Source organism: Natrix helvetica (genome assembly GCF_964273705.1).
Source record: "Natrix helvetica genome assembly, chromosome: 2".
Lineage (NCBI taxonomy): Eukaryota > Metazoa > Chordata > Lepidosauria > Squamata > Natricidae > Natrix > Natrix helvetica.
Window position 1 is genome coordinate 217,582,785 of NC_138552.1, and position 15,345 is coordinate 217,598,129.

At 42.0% G+C, this 15,345-nt stretch overlaps 1 long non-coding RNA gene across 2 annotated transcripts; it reads right to left on the reverse strand.

The window, feature by feature from the left end:
* Positions 1-1,079: 1,079 nt before the first annotated feature.
* On the reverse strand, positions 1,080-15,305 carry LOC309386434. Of its 2 annotated transcripts, none has more exons than XR_014174415.1 (3): positions 15,105-15,305; positions 8,764-8,901; positions 1,080-1,582 (listed from the first exon to the last, which is right to left on the reverse strand). It is a non-coding gene; the product is annotated as an uncharacterized lncRNA (long non-coding RNA). The 2 variants fall into 2 exon arrangements; XR_014174416.1 differs by lacking the exon at positions 1,080-1,582 and adding an exon at positions 6,118-6,201.
* Between the last annotated feature and the right edge of the window lie 40 nt (positions 15,306-15,345).

Here is a 15,345-nt window from a genome sequence, read left to right on the forward strand (position 1 = left end):
AGGTCTGGCCTTGCCTATCAAGATAAGTGTCCTCCAATATTCACCCTAAGCATTTATACCTCCATATTGGTTAGTGAATTAAACAATAATTAGCCTAGGTCACAGGGCTTTCAAATTCTAGAACTCATGATCAAGAGGCAAAGCTCCAAACATAGAAAATTTGTTGCATTTGAGTGAAATTTGCTGCATTTTCTCTAAGTTTTGATGGAATCCCAGTGTTCTGACCGAGGCTTCCCAAGAGCATGAAGCAAACTCCTTGTTCCGACAAAAACCCCTTTTATTAATTTACTGTGAATTCTGTCATTCACATCCAGCAAAGTCTTTCAAGGGAGGATTTACAGTCACAGACCTTATCTGGATTGGAGAGTTGACAGGCCAATATCTGCAAAACTTGGCAAGGAGTCTCGGAGAGTCACAAACCAATTAAGCGAACTAATTGTCTCCTGCAAACTCCACCCCCCCCTTTCGCTCCTCTTTTATTCCTCTGGAAGGGGCCATTCATCATCCACCTGTGGCCTTACTCCCAAGTCCACCCTGTTCTTTAGCAGTTCCCTTCATCTGGCAACTCTGCACACACTGGAAACAGGCTCCAGCTGTTTGTCTGCCTCACTGATGTCTGACTCTGAAGGCAGCTGATAACTGGCATATGGTTCTGGCCCTCTCTCTGTCTCCAACACAGTCCTCTTCAGAGCCTTCCCCAGACTCCAGGACTGGACCATGTTCCTCCCCAACTTTCTCACTATCCAAATCTGCTGCCAGTTCCGCTAGTCAACCACAACACCCTGCAAATTCTAGGGTTCCATGAAACACAGTCTGATATGCCATGCCTTGAGTTGCCTTCAGCATATACCTTCAGTTTATGATTTCTAAAATTCCTCTGCAAGGACAACTACGTTTATTACCATCTCAGATCATTGATGTTTTGTGTTCTCCAAATGAATGGAGATGTCAATTGCCTTATATGATTTTAGGATTAAGCCCATGACAATAGAGACCAGGGATGCCCTTGCCTATAGATCTCTCTGAGAGAAAGGTCTGCTAAAATGAGACAAGTACCCTTTCAAATCTTTCAGCTTTTATATCTTTTGTTATCTGCTTTCAATAATTAGATTGCACCCAAGGGCTGCTACTAAGTCAGCCTATAATGCTGACTGGAAAATTAATATATATAATTATTAATATAGAAAATAATTTTTTAAAATTGTTAAATTGTCCTGCAGCAATTTGTCCCACAGCAAGTTGGCCGTGGCGAGTTGGCTGTGGCAAGTTGTCCCATTCCTGTCTGCAGGATATGGTTTTTTTTTAAAAAAAGTGAAGATGGTAGCCTTGAAAGTGCGGTTGAAACTTTGCCTGGTGGTATGCATGTCAGCCTTTCTTAACCATGTTGTCCAGCACCTTTGAAATAATTGGCTTCATCCAAAGCAGACTACCTAAACTAATACGCTGCAGATATGCTGAAAGCCAGCATTCATAATTCCCAACTGGCATCATGTCCACATTTCTGGGAGTTTGGAGACTTGTAGTACAATACACCTGGTTGATACTGTATAGAGTTGCCACAGGAAAAGGAGAGGATGGACAACTGAAAAACAAGACAAATGGAAAAAGAAGACACACTGATTGTTTAACTTTCTTAGCATCCACAACAAAAATTATAACCAATTTTTTTTTTACTTAAGCCTATATGTATAGGAAATTATTTGTTCCCGCTTCAGCCTTTTTCCCCCAAATAAAAGACTTTTCCAACAAATATTTATACTCAGTAACATATGCTACTGATAATATAAAATCAACCACATGCTTTTCAAATTTTGCCATAGAAATAGGACAAGTCATATGATCTGCAAGATTACACAGACCATACATTTATAGGGGCTGGATTGAAGTCAGTAGCTGGATTTAGGAAATAATTAAATAACATAAGTCTAGGCTGTCAAGTATATTGATGGACGAGGGAAAGAAAGGAGACGATTTACAAGGACACAATACACAAAGGTTTATTGTGAAAAACAGTAAAGCAACCACAAGCCCATGACGCTCAAAAAGATGGTCCAGAACTTACAGAAAACATGTTTGATTTTAAGACTTTGTCAGACAGAGTGAGAACATGAGGACAAGAAGGAGGGCATGTCTTCCTTTTAGCAGACTTCTATAACCCTAAGCTGATATCAAATTGAGGAGGCTGGTCCAGAACTTACAGAAGGAAGAAACAAACATAACCTCTCAGTTCCACATTTCCAAAGCAGCACTACAGGAGGTTCTGCAAACATTGTCAAAGAACTAAACAATGTGACACAAGGTTGACTTGGCTTCTTCCTTAGTGTTTTGTTTAGACGCAGTTAAATCTATTATGCTATTCTGTGCGATGTTCAGCTTTTGTCTTTCCTTTAAAAATCCCAGATTAGCACACACGATAGCAAGCCCCGTAACAGAATATTCTTAAACACAATAAAACATTAATAGGCACTAAGCTAAAATTCAGCTTTTAAAATTCTTTGTGGTAAAAAGCTTCATGGTTAGCAGCTACAGCTCAACACATCTGGACACCAGGTAAGTAAAATCTACTCTAAGGAGAGAAGGAATTGCTACAAAATGGAGAGTTAGAGGGGGGGGAAGGAAAATATGGATTGCTGATATTCTCTTGGGTTTTTTTTTTTCTGTCAGTTCTGACAAACTCATTTGAAATTAGGTCATTTATACTTCACTTGTTTCTGACTTTCAGCTCCAGTTAACAAACTACAAGTTGTTCCAGTTGGCTCTAAAGATCTTCCACGTCTTGCAAGAGTGAGTGCAATAAAAATAATTAATAGTACAAAGATGGGATCTAATCTTGCATCAGAGTTTGACAGGCTCTTACAGAAAGAACATTTTCTAGTAGTTCTAGCTTTACCACAGAAAGGGATTTGCCTTGGACTTACTACAAGTGGTTGTCGACTTACAATCATTTGTTTACTGACTATTCAAAGTTACACTGAAAAAAGTTAACTTACGACCGTTTTTTTTACACTTATGACTGTTGCGGCATCCCCAGTCACATGGTCAAAATTTGAATGCTTGACAACTGGCGAGTATTTGTGACAGTTGCAGTGCCCAGAGGTTATGGGATCGCCTTTTGCGACCTTCTGACAAGCAAAGTCAATGGGGGAACCGAGGTTCGCTTAATAATAACCGTGTTACTAACTTAACAATTGCAGGGATTCACTTAACAATTACGGCAAGGAAGATCGTAAAGAGGAACAAAACTCACATAACAGTCTTGCTTAGCCATATAAATTTCGGGCTCAATTGCGGTCATAAGTCGAGGGCTACCTGAGTGGCCAGAGCAGTCTGTGATCCTTGGATACGGTGAGGATAATTTCAAAATGGAGTTCCCTGTGTGACCATGTTTGATGGCTTGATGCAAGCTACAGTCAGAGGGCTTCTCTGGTCTCCAAACAGTTGGGAAAAGCAGCAAGCATTGTCTCTTCTTTGCAACGCCTGCTTTCATACATTCCAGGCGTATCAGAGACTAAATGTGGACAAATTTGATCCAATTCAACAACCCCTTTCTTAAGATTTAATGGTAAAGAATGCAAGTTACATGCTGGGAAATGGGAACATACAATTAATTCCATCATGATTAAAGAGAGATGTCTGCTTCTCTTCGTGTAGTGAAACAAAAAAGGGGCCAAAATCAGTGTATCGAGAAAAGCATTAGAAATAGCACCTTTGCTAATAATAGTCACACAAGGAATGAAACCTGTTATATTTAGCTCACATAATAATAGAAGGCAATTTTTCCATTGCCTGTTGCCATCCAAATGGGTTGGCTACAACTCCTATTTCCCCTACTATGCATCAGGCTGAGGGAAGTTGATTTAAATCAGAGCTCTGCAAGGCATAACAACCCCCGTGGGCTTTTCTAAGCCGCTTTTCAAAGCTCTGTGGAAATCAATATGTTGCAGTAATTGCTGATCTCCCCTTACAGTCAGTGGAGGAAACTGACGTAACTCTTGCCTGTAAAGGATTCACCTCATCACACTTACTGTTACCCAAATGTCACATAAAGGCGAAAGCTTTGCCTCACAAGATACATAGCACAGTGCACAAAAGCATCCTTTTCTTTACCTTAAGGCCAAACAGTGTGATCTTTTTCTACATTTGTGGGTTTTAGAACTGTCCTTGGGTAGCTTGAATTTAGTGGGCAGTTAATAGGGTAGATTTGGAAGGCAGGAGGGTCGCAGCAATAATTTCTTCCAACCCCCACAGATATCCCTCTGCAATATCTCCAGGGCATCTTAATTCTAGATGGACTCGGAAAACACTACTTAACTGAAACAGCCAAAGGCAAATTTAAGCTTCATTGTAGACTGGAGATGAGAAGAAGGTAATGTCATGCAATGAAGCTTCGTGTTTTAAAATACAGGTAATCCTCGACTTAATGATCACAATTAAGTTGAAAATTTCTGTTGCTAATAAAACATTTCTTAAACAAGTTTTGCCCCATTTTACTGAGCAGCGGGTGGCGCATTGGTTAGACTAGAGCAGTGATGGCTAACCTTTTTTGCATCGTGTGCCAAAAGCGGGGGACCACAGGGGGGGGGCATGCACAGGCGTGTCTGCTCCCATAATGCTATATTTGCAACCCCAGAGCACATGCGTGTGCGACCCCCCCTGCACATCCACGTGCAACCAGCACTCCCCCCCCACTTTTGGCATGTTTTTGCGCCTTCCCAGGCTTTCTAGGAGTGTGGTGAGGACGAAAATAGCCTCCCCCGCCCCCCTGGAGGCAAAAACGGCCTTCCGCAGCCCCCCCGGAGCTGGAAATGGATCGTTTTGGTTGGGCCGTTGGAGCCGTTCTTCGCCCTCCCCAGCCTCCGGAGGCTTTCCTGAAACATGGGCGGGGTGAAAAATGGCCGCAATGGGCCAACCAGAAGTTCGGAAACAATCTATTTCTGGGGAGCTGGGGGAGGCCGTTTTCGCCCTTCCCAGGTTTCAGGAAAGCCTCCGGAGCCTGGGGAGGGGTTGCACACGTATGAACAGTTGGGCAGGGAGATTGAGTTGGCATGCACGTCATAAGAAAAAGGTTCGCCGTCACTGATATAAGGTCTCCTTCTTGTGCAGGGGATTGGACTAGAAGACCTCCAAGGTCTCTTCCAGCTCTATTCTGATTGATGCAGTGAGAGGTTGATTTATGCTCAACTTGGCCATTTTAGGCTGCTGAGGCACACTTCATCCCTCTGGTCACTGTCCTCCTTGTCTATTTTGGCTAGGATCACTTGCCAGCTGACTTCCACAAAGGTCTTACTTAATGTCTCTGACTGGCATTTCAGAAAGTGTTGGCTAAATGTTATCTGTAAACACATGATAATAGCATTTATTGGAAAGTGTGCGTGTGTGTAAAGTATGAGTAGCACTTTCTCTTGAGAGAACACTCATCCTGTGGTGCTGAAGAAGATAATTTAACCTGAGAAACAAAGTCAAGTTCTACCTGTTGTGTGTGGCTGGTTCTATCCCCAAAAAATGCATTACAGGTTTTTTTTAACCGCTTCTGCAGTTAATATAAAAATGGATTTCATATTTTTGCTGTTTTCACAACCAGGGTAGGATGGGCATGGGGCTAATGACATGTCTTTCCTTAACTCAAAACTCCAAACTTATTACTGAGGCAGATTGGAGCTTGGCTGTCCTCTTGGCTCCATTTAGGATGGCGCATCTTTCTGCAGACTTAAGGAATACATTTAAACATGGCTGTGTTCTGTAACAACCTTCATAGAACTAGAGAAAATTAATGTTGGAAAGGATCCTCAAGGCAACTCCTTTTCTAGTGTAGAAACCTGTTCCTAGAGCATTCTGGACAGGTGGCCAACTTCTGTTTAAATATTTCCAGCGAAGGAAAATCTACCACCAGCTGAGGAACACCTTTGCCATTAGGAAATTCTTCCTAAGGATGTCCAGCCAAGATCTATTCCATTGTTATTTTAAGCCATTATTTTCTTGGCTTGTCTTCTGCACACAAATCTGTCCTGATTGTTTTACACGCCAGCTCTTCAAATACTCGAGACTGCTATTACAATTCCTCCCAGTGGTTTTTTCCTTCTCCAAGTGAAATATATCTAGTATCGCTAACTGTTCTTCATAAGCTTCCTCCCCACCTTCCATGATCATGTCGTGTTGGTTGGTTTCCTCTGCAGATGCTCCAGTTTGGATAAGGTATCGTACCTGTGGCTCCCCCAATGCAGAGGAGACTGGAAAAATAATTTAGTACAGCCCAGCAAATTATATTGGCTTTTTTCCCCCAACTCATTCAATTCAATTCAATTCAATTTATTAAATTTATAAACCGCCCCCTCTCCCCGAGAGGACTCAGGATGGTGTACAGACAGAAATAAAATGCACTATAAACAACAGAAATACAAACCCCAGAAAAACAAATTAAGCAAAAAGTCTGTACAATGATCATAAAATTAGCTAATAATTAAAACCAATTAAAATACCCCAAAATTTAAAATTTAAAACACTGGCCAGGAGGGTCGGGATTAGATTATGATTATGATTGGGCCAGGCCAGCTAATTGGAACAGGTGGGTCTTGAGTTTCTTACGGAAGGAGCGGAGATCAGCAGTAATTCTAATATCGGGGGGGAGGTCGTTCCAGAGGGTTGGGCCCATCACAGAGAAGGCCCTACTCCTGGGTACCGCCCGCCAGCATTGCTTAGCGGATGGTACCCGGAGGAGTCCCTCTCTGTGAGAGCAAATTGGTTGCAGGGATGTGTGGGGTAGGATGCGATCCCGCAAATAACTAGGTCCTGAGCCATGGAGCGCTTTAAAGGTGATAATCAACACCTTGAAACGCCTTGAAACTCATCTCACTTCTGGCTGCTGTTCAAGCTTCTGACCCACTAAGAACCCAGGCAGGGATGGGATTCAGACGGTTCGGACTGGTTCAGGTGAACCAGTAGCCCCGACGATCAGCTGGGGAGCGAACCGGTTCGCTCCGATGATCAGGTTGGCTCGCCCACCCGCTCCTGCGCTTTACTCAGCTATATCCGCTCAGCTGATTCGCGTGGCAGAGTGGATTGCTGCACCTCAGCTGTGTTACTTCCCAGCAGTAATGCGGAAGGTAGGTTTTGTTAAAACTGCTGGGGAGCGAGATCAACCGAACCGGTTGTTAAAACAGCAGGATCCCACCACTGAACCCAGGTAGATTTTGCCTGCAGGACTGCCCACGCATTCATGCCTTCCATTTTTCCTACTCAAATAAAGGACTTTTATTTGTCCTCGTTGACATTCATCTTTTTGGTAAAAGTAGTCCTCGACTTACAATAGTTCATTTAGTGACTGTTCGAAATGACAACAGCCCTGGAAAAAAAGGGAATTATAACTATTTTCCAGACTTTGACCTTTGTAGCATCCCTATGGTCACATGATCAAAATAGAGACTCTTGGAAACTGACTCGTATTTATGACAGTTGTGCTGTCCTGGGGTTATGTGATTACCTTTCATGGCCTTCTAATAAGCAAAATCAATGGGGGAAGCCAGATTCACTTAACAACCATGTTACTAACTTAACAACTGCAGCGATTCACTTAACAACTGTGGCAAGAAAGGTCCTAAAATGGGGCAAAATTCACTTAGCAATTGTCTCACTTAGCAACAGAAGTATTGTGCTCAACTAGGGTTATCAGACTTCCCGTATAGGCAGCTAGCGTGAGTGGATTTATTAAGATTAGGGACAGCTCAACGATAACTGTATTTCAAGAAATCAGCCACCTCTATACGCAGATGTTGACAGCAGCAAGACTATTGTATACACAAAAATGGAAGGACACTTCGATTCCCACCATGGACAAATGATTGCAGAAGTTGATGGAGTTGGCAGAAATGGCTAAATTTACTATTTTGATCAAAGAATATAAGTATCTTTGTTTCCCCATGGAGACTGCTTCTGAACTTTGCGCTTGAGGTGGGAAAAAATGAAACTCTGATTTTGGGTTTTACCGATCAGGGGTGTCCAAACTTGGGAACTTTAAGACTTGTGGACTTCAACTCCCAGAATTCCCCAGCCAGCATGGCTGGCTGGGGAATTCTGAGAGTTGAAGTCCACAAGTCTTAAAGTTCCCAAGTTTGGACACCCCTGGATTAGATTGATACTGTTGATGCTTGTAGAAATGACTAGTTTATCTTACTATGAAAAAGCAAAATGTTGCAGTTTGATGTTAATGCCTTAATTTACCGCAACAGAAAGAGTCAGAAGTCAATGCTTTTTTTCTTCTTTTTTTCAACCTTTTCTCACTTCTCTTCCCGCCCCTTTCCCCTCACTGCTTTCCTATTTACTTTTGTATTTTGTATCTTATCTTATAACCAGTAGTGAAATTCAATTTTTTTTACTACCGGTTCTGTAAGCATGGCTTGGTGGGTTTGGTGTGGCTTTTTGGGCATGGCTTGGTGGGCGTGGCAGGGAAAGGATACTGCCAAATCTCCATTCCCACACCACTCTGGGCCAGACAGGTGGCATTTGCTGGTTCTCTAAAGTACTCAAAATTTCCGCTACTGGTTCTCCAAACTACTCAAACTTTCTGCTACCAGGTGTCCAGAACCTGTCAGAACTTGCTGGATTTCACCCCTGCTTATAACCTAATAAAATGTTTAAAACTACAAAGGAAAAAGAAAAAGAAGGAAGGAAGGAAGGAAGGAAGGAAGGAAGGAAGGGAGGGAGGGAGGGAGCAAGCAAGCAAGCAAGCAAGCCGGGGCAGCGGGGGAGAGGGCAATAAGAGAACAGTACCTGAAATCAGTTTATTTGTAAGTCTCTGCAATCCTCCTGTATTGGTTTCACATGTGATAGCCTCCAGGTCTTTCGGCATTCCATCTGCGTCCCATGATTCACAAAAAAGCAACCCAATCTGCATTTCTCTTGTCGAGCCTGCACTGAATTAGAAGAAATGCTGGCGCTGGGTGGAATACAATACATCCCAGCCACATCATCCTTTCGACTGTCAGGAGCCAACAAGAAATCTCCTTGCTCCTTTCTTCTTCTAACCAAGGAATAGTTCTAGAACGAAACTAGGCTGCATCTACAGATATGGCGGTGCTTTGCAAAACTTACCTAAATGATTCCAGCGGGGGTGGCGGGGGGGGGAGAACTACCACACAAATGTGAACCAAGGGCTGGGTTTATAAATAACCATTGTGTTTTGAGTCCTCCTACTTTCTAAAAAATAAAAAAATCCCCATCTCTCAACAGCATTAGTTTAGCACTTCTCTATCTGTGTTGTGCTAGTGTGGAGTGGGGGTAGGTATGATGTGACCTGTACAGAGGTGGAATTCTGCCGGTTCACCCCGGTTCAGGCGACCCGGTATTGGCAGCGGCGGGAGGCTCCGCCCACCCACCCACCCAGACATCATCACAGATGCTCTGCGCATGCGCAGAAGTGCCATGTACGCGCTCCCGGTATTGAAGATTAGAGCATTTCATGCCTGGACCTGTACATAAGATAAACTGTATTCAGCTAAGGTCGTGCTCATCTTATAATCACAATCGGGCCTGGAAAATTTGTTGTTAAGAGGTGTGGTCATTAAATGAAGCTGCACAGGACTACCCCGATTTTAAAAAAACCTTTTTTTTTAACCACAATCATTATACGTGAGCCATCACATGACCATGACTTGTGGCCTCCAGCTGGCTTTGCTTGTCAGAAACCAGCTGCAAATAGCAATCAGATGACCCTAGGCCACCAAGGATTGCCAAGCAACCAAATTGCAGTGAAGGCGACTGTGGGGATGCTCCTATGGTGATATGTAAGAGAACTGATTGCAAATCATTTTTGTTTACTGATATGTAATCCTGAACGGTTGTAAAACGGATAGTCGTAAGTTGAAAAATATCTGGACAAGTAGCCTCATCTTAAGATCACAATTGGGATCAGAATTTACGTTTTTAAGCAAGACGGTTAAGGGAATCATGTTCCGTTTTACGACGGTTGCGGTGGGTTGTTAAGCAAATCACTGCAGTTGTTAAGTGAATCATGCAGTCATTAACTGAATCCGGCATTGATTCTGATTGTTGGAAGTTGCCTTAGAACAGGGGTGTCCAAACTTGGCAACTTTAAGACTCTGCTAGCTGGGGAATTCTGGAAGTTGAAGTCCACAAGTCTTAAAGTTGCCAAGTTTGGACACCCCTGCCTTAGAAAGTATCAAAATCCTGATGGGGGATGCAGCAGCTGTCCTAAATACAGGTAGTCCTTTACTCATGACCAAAATTGAGCCCCAAATTTCTGAATGCGACATGTTAAGTGAGTCTTGCTCCGTTTTATGACTTTTCTTGCCTTGGTTGTTAAGTGAATCACCGCAAGTGTTAAGTTAGTAACACGGTTGTTAAGTGAATCGAGTTTCCCCATCAACTGTGCTAGTCAGAAGGTCGCAAAAAGGGAATACATGACTCCAGGACACCGCAACTGTCATAGAAATGAGTCAGTTGCCAAGTGTCTGGATTTTGATTGCTTAACCACGGGGATATTGCAATGGTTCTAAGTGTGAAAAACGGTCACAAGTCTCTCTTTTCAGTGCTGTTGTAACTTTGAATGGTTGCTGAAGAAATAGCTGTTAAATCAAGGACTACCTGAAATGTCCTGCAGCTCCGTTTTTGGAAGGTGAGTAGGGCGTTGTGGTGGTAGCGATGGAGAAAGGAGAACTATTTCTGCGAACAGAAACTCCTGGCAGTTTATTTATTTATATCTGATAATCAATCCCGAATCATTTGTATTGCTTCCTTCACATTCCTTTTTTTTATACCACTGTATTGCTTGATTTTTAGATGTTTGTTAGCCTACCTTCATAGGTCCAGCTGTGCTGAAATAAAACAACCCTCACTCATTGCTGATCTTTATGCTTTTTTTCAGACTAGAAAATAGGTTTCCTGGATGTGTATCTGTTTCCTATTATAAGATACCTAAGTTCATTATGTGTCATCAAAAGGCTGTTTCCTTTGCTTCCTGATACTGACACTGATACCGCTTCATTTGAATGACTTCATCCATCATCATTTCTGGTAGGAGTAGCTTTCTGAATTTAAATCAGACTTGGTTCCTGCTAGAGTAAAACTATCCAGGCAACGCTCACTTATTAAAAATGGGTGTCTTGCCTGTAAGTTTGGTTTGGTTTGGTTTGGTTTATTTGGATTTATATGCCACCCTTCTCCAAAAGGACTCAGGGCGGTGTACAACATTAAAAAACACATATCCCAAAAGTTAAAAAAGATTAAATCCATATCCAAAAAAACAAACTGAATTTTTAAAAAAACAATACATTTAAAATAAGTTAAAATTAAATTAATAGGCCAGGCCGGCTTGCTGAAAAAGCCAACTTTTTAGGGCGCGTCGGAAGGACCGGAGGTCAGGGATTATGCAAAGCTCTGGGGGGAGCTCATTCCAGAGGGAAGGCGCTCCCACAGAGAAGGCTCTCCCCCTGGGGGTCACCAGCCGACTCTGTTTGGCCGACGGCACCCTGAGGAGGCCAACTCTGTGGGATCGTACTGGACGGTGGGAGGCTACTGGTGGCAGTAGGTGGTCTCGCAGGTACCCTGGGCCTAAGCCATGGAGTGCTTTAAAGGTGATAATTAATACCTTGAATCGCACCCAGAAAACAACCGGCAACCAGTGCAGGCCGCCTAAAAGGGGTGTAACATGGGAGCACCTAGGTACCCCCATGACAACCCGCGCGGCCGCATGTATGTGGCCGATAGTATGAATATTACTATCAATAAACAAAAGTAATCTGTAATTAAACCCAGGAAGTTTAAAAGCAAAGAAACAGATGAAAGCAATTTTAGTTCATTTGTAAGTAACTTCTTCCACAAGTTGAGAGAAGGAGTTGCAGATGCTTACCAACTTCCCTTTGTTTTTGTTTTAAGCATTTATTTAGAGACATTTTTATTTCCACAAATTCAGATACCTATGAATCTGTTGCATTTGAGTATGCTAGGATCTGCTCTTTAAAAACAGGCACCAACAGGCAGCTTACAACAATAAAAAGGAAGAAACAAAAGGAGTAAAAAGAAAACAGAATTTTGTAATGCATACAATACATCACTCAATACATCACTGCCCACATTTTCCGGTTTTGGGGAAAAGATAAACTACCCTACTCTGTTAATAGTTTTCCTCTTTTTTGTTCAACTTCCTTCAGCATGACAATATCCTTTTTAAAGTGCAGGGACTTGAAGAGTTCTATGCTTGCACCAAACATTTTTTCCATCCGTCCATCCATCCATCATCATCTATTTTCTATCATTTTATTATTCGTTTTTTAAAATAAGTTTGTGAACTGCCACAAGGAGAATTTAGACTCCCCCTCTTTCCTTTTTTAAAGAAAAAACGGAAGCCAGGTAGAAATATGCAATGATCGACATCTGGTGAAGCCAACATAGACTTACCCTTTTTGACTGCATGGACAAATGGCTATTATCTTGACCTCTCTTGATATATATCTTTGCTAATCAAATGCAAATTTATGTATTTATTTCATTTACATGCAATGCCCCATCCTTAAAGCCCTAAGCTGCTAAAAATTTATTCATAAGATGAAAGCCTCCATAACAAAAAGAAGAACATGCTTCAAGCATACATCAAAATACAAATTAAAAGGTAAAATTGGGAACAGCAAAAGTTGTGTGGTTGTGAACCTCATTTCCAATCAAAGCATCCCCTTGTCTGAACAGCTTTCCTAACTTTGCAAAATGCTTTGAATTAATTGTTCTATTTGACACATTTATAAAATTATTTACTTATGGGGAGTTAAATTATTCTTCCATTCATGCTTACTTCAAGGAAAGAGCTAATAATAGGCCTTACCTCCAGTTAGTGTAAATAAGATGGTAACTTCAAAAGTATAAATGCAATTTTAAAGCTGCCTGTGTCTCTTGGATACCTTCTGGCTTCACTTGTTAATCAGGGTGGGGTCTGAGTTAATTCCCTATTGAGAAATCACTAGGGAATCAGTCTGTAGGCTAGAATAGAAAATAATTTTTAAAAGCATACAGTACTGGATGACGTGAGTGACAAACCACTTCTGTAGCATTGTTATGAAGAGCAAGGTACATCCGTATAGCCCAGCTGAGGGAATCTTTATTTACTCAGAAATAAGCACCACTGCATTCTTTGACCTACTGTCAGGTCAGTATGCACAGGCCACATTCAGATCTTTTGCTAGGCCCAACCAAAGTTGGTATAATGTTGCCATTTGATTTCTCCTGCCAGAAGAAGCTCCTAAAATCCAAGAAGGTCCTGTATTCACCTTTTTTGCCCATCACATTTAGTCCACATAACAATCTACACTTAATGACCATCCTGAATAAGATCAGGATTGGGCAGCTGGATTGCAATACCTGTCATTCATTATCCCTGGCAGTATGTGTGTGTGTATGTATATGTGTGTGTGTGTGTATGTATACACATACACACACAAATATGTGTGTGTATATATATGTGTGTGTGTGTGTGTGTGTGTGTGGCATTTGTGCTGATAAATAAATAAAGGGAGACTAGTATAGATCTATTTCAAGCTATTTAGCTCTCATCAGCTAACCATACCCTTACTGGGAATTGAACCTGGCTAGCTGATGAGAGCTAAATAGCTTGAAATAGATCTATACTAGTCTCCCTTTATTTATTTATCAACACAAATGCAACACAAATGTAACAAAGGTGGCATTAAAAAAAAAAGATGGTTTCTGCCTGGATGGTCTCCTGAAGTGAGCCGAAAGACAGAAAAGGGAAGCAGTGTGCTCCCTCCCATATTTGGGCATACCAGGGGTTGTGACACAATACATATAAACTAATCCTCTTAATTTGCATATTTTGTATTTTCAAAATGCCTATTTCACTCAATTTTATTTGCAATCCCAAACTCAATGTTTGTGGTGCTTTCACAATTATTCTTGGACATCTGCAGAAGAGGAAAACATTTGGGTTGCCTGATGCCCACATTCCCAGCTGAGGTCGAACAAGGCGATGCTATGCTTTGTTTCTGCTCTTCTCCTGTAAACAAGTGTCCACTGTTTCCCCAAGAAGCAATGGTTCAGTATTCGCTAATTCACAGTTTGTGGCATCTTTCTAAAACATCATTACCATGAATATCTTGAATCTATTGTATTTGTGTCCATCTTTCAGTTAGTTTAAATGCCTAGCAATTTTCCCGAGTTTGCCTCCAATTTGCTTGTGCAAGATTTCAGAAGTGCTTTGCTCTTGCCTGCTTCATAGGGCAGAGACAGAGTTCAAGGCCACCCAACTGGCTTTTCAGCCTTTTAACCCTTGCCCCAATCTAGTTCTCTCTTACAATTATTGTAGTGGTTACCATATTTCTCCAAGTTGGAAAAACGTAGTGGAGTTTTGGAAAAGAACCCAGGCTCCAGATTTTCTCCTCATACATCCAAAAACCAGGTGACAGATGGATCGCGGAGAGAAAGTCTAGCTACACCATTGCCAGAGTTGACACGGACTGGAAAGCATGTACAGATAGCCCTTGACTTCCAGTAGTCCATTTAGTGACCGTTCAAAGTTACGACGGCACTGAAAAAAGTGACTTATGACCGTTTTTCAGAGTTACAATCTTTGCAGCATCTCCATGATCACGTGATCAAAATTCAGCTGCTTGGCAACCGGTTCATACTTATGACCGTTGCAGCGTCCCCAAGGTCATGCGATCACTTTTTTGCAAGCTTACGACAAGCAAAGCCAATGGGGAAGCCAGATTATTCAGTAGCTGGCCTGGCACATTCTTAGTTTTTTACCTCCCGATGGATATATTTTAATGGGTAATTTTGGGTAATATTTTAACTCTTGGGTTATTAGAGTTTTTAATGTACTATATTTATTATTCTATATACAGTCTTGCAACCTCCTCCACCTACGTATTTAATTATTTAACTGTTTTATGTATGTATTTTATAATGCATTTTAGTGACTGTACACCGCCCCGAGTCCCTTTCGGGAGAGGGGGCGGTCTATAAATACGAATAATAAATAAATAAATAAATAAAAGTTAACAACCAGGTTACTAACTTACCAACTGCAGCAACTCACTTAACAACTGTGACAAGAAATGTCATAAAACGGGGCAACACTCACTTACTCGCTTAACATCATAAATGTTGGTTTAAATTGTGGCCGTAGGTGGAGGACTACGGGTTATCTTCTTTGAACCATACGCTGCCTCGCCGACTTTGCTGGGTGGAACTCACAAGGAGAGCAGCTGAATGGTACCACATAACGCCTTCCACTTCGGCCGCTCCTCCTTCCCGAGCGCTCCCTCACTCGCTCGCTCTTCGTTTCCTTTCAGGGCCGGTCCTGAAAGCGAAGGCCCGGAGAGGGCG